At 50.3% G+C, this 5,165-nt stretch overlaps 1 long non-coding RNA gene across 1 annotated transcript; it reads right to left on the bottom strand.

The window, feature by feature from the left end:
• Nucleotides 1-394: 394 nt before the first annotated feature.
• On the bottom strand, nt 395-3,797 carry LOC123190617 (uncharacterized). Its single transcript, XR_006496449.1, has 3 exons — nt 3,437-3,797; nt 1,232-3,110; nt 395-867 (listed from the first exon to the last, which is right to left on the bottom strand). It is a non-coding gene; the product is annotated as an uncharacterized lncRNA (long non-coding RNA).
• Nucleotides 3,798-5,165: the final 1,368 nt, after the last annotated feature.

The raw sequence follows: 5,165 nt of genomic DNA, 5'->3' as shown, positions 1-5,165 counted from the left end.
GGGCTAGCGTGAGCTCCCAGTAGCTGACACGTGGCACATGTGCCGACGGCCTAGCCGTCGGCTTAGTTTAAAAACTGTGTCGACGGCTAGACCGTCGGCATAGGCGCCCACGTGTCAGCTACTGGGAGCTCTGTATAGGTCTATCCCGATGCGGGGCGGGACGGCTATCCGTATGAGGCCGTCGGCATAGGGGGCGATTCCGGTAGTGGGGGGGGGGTCGTAGTAGGCCGGCGTGGCGGTGCAGCAGTGGGCGGCGTTGGCGCACGGCACCCGGATGGACTCCATTAGCCTCTCCAATGCGATGTTCCAGCAATAGCCACCGGTCAACCGGACGTGACACACATGGCACCTCCTTGCCGCCATCATCTTGTCGCGGCACCGCGAGCATATGGTATGACCGAAGCCACATTGCACCCGAGCAGAAATGACATTCCAGTGTTATTGGTACACAAACTTGTGATGGATCGGCCTAGCATGGACGACGAGCGTACGCACTTGGAAGACTGGTGCTTGAGAGGGAGGTAGCAGATGCCGCAGTTGAGGGTATCGGCGTCATCCACTATCACAGTATCATGTTTGCAAGCGCCATGCCCTTCGCCGCCGGCTCCATCGTACCTGGAACCCGAGATGGGCGTCGTTCTTATTCTTCTTCTCTTGTTTTTTTCCTCTGGAGATACTAACCTCATCTCCTCCCTCTTCGGTGGTTTCCGGCCAACACCTTGAATTTGGAGGTGCCGCGGGCGCTCCTCTTGATGCCACAAACCCTCGCCGCCAACTGCCTCACACGGATAGCCGTCCCGCCCCGCATCCCGACCTTGTACCGCACCACCGACACCAGCACCACCGATCCCCATTCCCGACGCCACCCTGCCATAGCAAATTAAATAGATACATAAATGCTTTCATGATGAGGTTTATTTGTCATGATGGGTATATGCACGTGCGTTGCATCGGGCGCTGATTTTTTTAAGCGACAGGGGAACATATGGGAACACATCATGATGCAAATCAAATAACAAAAAGGAGATTATGTTTTGGTTATGAAGCATAGAACTTCTAACAACTTTGTCCTAAGATATACTAAAGCCAAAGAATATCATAGAGGGAAATCAAATTATCTGAATGACATGATGTTATTTCACAAAATAAGTTAAATGTACATTTAAAATTTTCAATTGGTTATCTTTACATGTAAATAAAAAGGTGGGAGTCAATATTACAATATGCTTACAAAAATGTTCCTCTATGAAAAATTATCATGAAGAATCACCTGCCAAGAATAAAAACTGAGAGCAAGTCTGCAAAATAACAAATTGTTAACAATATGTTCAGTAATATAAATCTCACTGTTCTTGCACACCCTTGAGAGCATACCATTTTTCCCTTCAGACTATACTCTCGTCTACGAACAATAAAAGAAAACCATAGAAACTAAATTCAAGTCTGCAGAATAACACAAAGCATCACTAACAGTTCAGTACCATGTGAATGGAGACATACCATACCATCCTTTTTACCTTCTGACTGCACTTCTATTTGTGAGAATTCAAGTAAGTAGATGGGCAGTTTAGCAAAATACAACCATTGGAATATGGGAAGCCCTATAAACTGAATAATGTAGATAATATCACATGTGCATTATTGGCCTCTAAGATGAAACAAAACTGAATACTACCCAAAACAACACACAAATCTGACTGACACCTTTAAAATTTCATCTCTCTCCTATACTGCCTAATAAATTCAAGTTGTATACACCTTTTTCAATTGCACAAAAATTTAATTCAGCTTCTAAAGTCTGCAATACCCCCATAATTCAAAACAGTCTACAATACCCCCATTACTAACTCTAGTTCAGCAAATCCATGAGGAAGAGTCATTGGTGAGGATGGGCTAACTCCGCTATATACCATAACTATTCTCAACTACCATATCCAGAAAAAGTATTGTTAATTTGAGAGGATACCAAAATTGAGTTACAAATATAAATAATGAAAGTAAAATCTCAAGCATAAGTAGTCTATTCAGAGGAATCATTCCCAAAAGCAATTTTGAGCCGAACACCAGAGCACAACAAGTTGTGACAACTCACATCCCAAATGATAGCAGATTTATTTAAACTGCCAGTGGCATCACAGTACAAACGTTAAAACTAGTAGCATCACACAGAAACATTGTACAGTCAGTTCCTACATGCATACCTGCCGGTAACCTTGCTGCCATCACCGCTCACACTCCTCTCTGTGTCCTTCATCGTCATCTTTCCTTTGACCTAGTGCTTCGGCAACTCCAACAACACGTTGTTGCTCTAAGAAATCAGTGAACACCATGGAGAGGGGCGTACTTGGATCCTAAACTCCAAGCAAACAGTTAATTTAAGATCGCTCACGCGCGCGTGCGCACACACACACAGAGAGAGAGAGAGAGATATCAGGGTATCCCAGGGTGAGGGATGAGAGAAGCTGACATATGGAGCGTGGCGCTAGTTGTGTGTCGCCGCTGCCGCTGCAGAGATAACACAATCATCGCCGCAAGACGCATAATCTGTCGGAGCTCGCTCGCTCGGAACCGGCGAGGAACGCCGCCGCCATGAACATGGAGTTCAAAACCCCGCCGCTGGACCTCCTCCCGTGCCTCCTAAATCGTCTCCACACCGTCCCCAGAACAGGATTCGGCCCCTACTCGCCTCCTCGGCCGGATCTGGCCGGAGATCGCCGCCGCCGCGCCTGGCAGCATGCAGCAGCGTGGCGGTGGGTGGCGGGGCACTGGAGGCGGCGCACTGGAGGTGGGGGGTGGCACGCAACAACGTGGTGGCGGGTGGCGGCGCACTGGAGGTGGGGGGTGGCACGCAGGCTCAGGGTGCAAACGGGGCGGCAAGGTTGCAGGAGCCCTTGCTGAAGCGGAAGGTGACGAAACAACAGCTCCAATCAAGGAGGGAAGCGATGGAGAAACCACAGCTTCAGCATGTGAGGGAGGCAGTGGAGGGACAACATCTCCATCGAGGATTTCAGTAGGGCAGTCCCGATGTGGAGATGGCATTGTCGACACCACCATGATTGCTCAATAAACAAGGAGTTCTTCTGACCGTGTATCACATGAACGCAAGGAACCTACACCCAGGCAAAACATACATGAGCACAGCATCATATACATCAATTTAATGAGAATACCAAAGATGATAACACTTTATATGGCTTGAAATTCTGTCAACAAAGGGACAACAGCCTACAAATCGACCGCTCCAAGATTCTCGCACATCTACGCCCACAAGCACAGCCTACCAGGCTAACAACACGAATAGCAGATCCGTGACATCAGGAAACCGCAGCAACAATGAATCCCCCGTAACTAATCAACCAGTGGACCAGTCGCTGGGCGAGGACGCAACCTTGAACCAGAGCAAGAAAGGGGAAGGGGAAGGGGGAGAAGCCCGTACCCGGCGAGGACGTCGAAGTTCCGCAGCAGGCTGTCGGGGCGTGCACACAAATTGGGAGGGGACTTGGCGGTGGCGCCGAAGGCGAGGGTGGCCGGGAGGTGGAGGGCGTCAGCAGCGAGGAGCAGGCCGTCGTCGAGGAGGTGGCGAAGGAGAAGCGTCAGGTGGGCGAAGCAGCAGCCGCCGCCGCCATCGTGGGTAGGCACTAGGTTTTTTGTTCGAAGCTAGGTTAGGACTTATGCGGGATATGCGGGATTGCGGCAAGCCCGCTGGACTCAGCGGCGTGACCACTTGGGCCCGTTACGCACGAGGCGGTCAGCCCAACGGCATTTTGCGGGCTATTTTTGCGGGGCGGCGTGGCGGCCGAGCGGGATGTCCCGCGCCGCTTGCACCCTGACACGCAGCAACGTGGTGGCGGGAGGCGTGGGAGGGGTCGTGCGGGTGGGGGTTCTTTTTTTATTTTCTCTCTTAATTAGGAATGTAATGCGTGCTTTATTAGTATGGAAGGAGATCAGTGGGAGAAATAAATCGAAGAGGGAGGTGATTTGTTTGGAAAGTGGTCTTCTGTATATGGTATTATTTCCGAATTCTTAATTACCAAATATTTACATGATTGAATTGAATCGACACCTGCCAAAGCAAGCATGAATAAATGGAAGAAGTATCAGACACGATTCCGTTTTAAGTGTGAAGAAGAAAAAATTAACGTGGGAGTGATGGTGGAAGGTGAGACGGTAAAAAACCGGACGAAAGTGGTGGGACTATTCAACCAACTCGTCTATTAGGAATAGAGATTTGGTCCTGGGCGTGGGAGAGGAATGGGTTATTCAGTGTTAGATCAGCATATAGGGCTTTCGCTGAGAATAAACAGAGCAGCAGCGACAGTCCATCATCGTCTTCAGGTGGAGAGGACAGTTGGAAGCGACTTTGGAAACTTGGGGTTCAGCCAAAGATTCACGTATTTTGGTGGAGGGTGCTACGTAACATCCTTCCATGATTCCATCCTACCAGGAGCTCAAGAGAAGGCACGTTATGGATGTGGCAAGGTGCGTACTTTGTGGATGGCGAAGAATCGTTACACCATGCCCTCCTTACATGCAACCACGCTAAGGTATTTTGGAATTCGGCAAGGGAATACTTTGATATCCAGCTACCTAAGTTGGATCCGAGCAGGCCGCACCAGTCAGATCAGATCAGATCAGATCGAAGACTACGCACATGCAGCTGACCCGTCCACCAGGTCCTTCACGTCACTGCCGCCGATCCGAGGTCAGACGACCGGCCGCTGTAGAGTCGGCCGCCGGCCCACCAAGACCCGACCAGTTGCGCCTCCTCACGCCGGGGGAGGGGGGGGGGGGGGGGGCAGCACCGTCGTCCCCATACCGCGAGAGATAGGGAAATCCTCACCACCGCCGACGGCCCTCATGCTTAGCATGGCAGCTTCCCCCGACAGCTACGGATAGAGGAAAGGAAGGAGGTCGTGCCGGCGGCGGCAGCTAGGGTTGCGGCCCCAGCGGGGGCGCCCGTACTTACATTTGAGTGATGCTACTAACTAAATCCAGCATATTTCTCGGCAACACATAATATGACATGTAATAAATACTAAAGTGTGAAACGCATGCAAAATTATTCTTAGGTATGCGTTCGTGGACCAAGCATAGGAAAATCTTGTCCGCATCGGCCACCACAAGCGAACTTTCTATCTCTTCCTTTAGACTAGCCACGATGGGAG

Source organism: Triticum aestivum, chromosome 2A, assembly GCF_018294505.1.
Source record: "Triticum aestivum cultivar Chinese Spring chromosome 2A, IWGSC CS RefSeq v2.1, whole genome shotgun sequence".
NCBI classification, from domain to species: domain Eukaryota; kingdom Viridiplantae; phylum Streptophyta; class Magnoliopsida; order Poales; family Poaceae; genus Triticum; species Triticum aestivum.
Note: the sequence above shows the minus strand (reverse complement) of the source record. Positions and strands in the feature narration are given on the sequence as shown.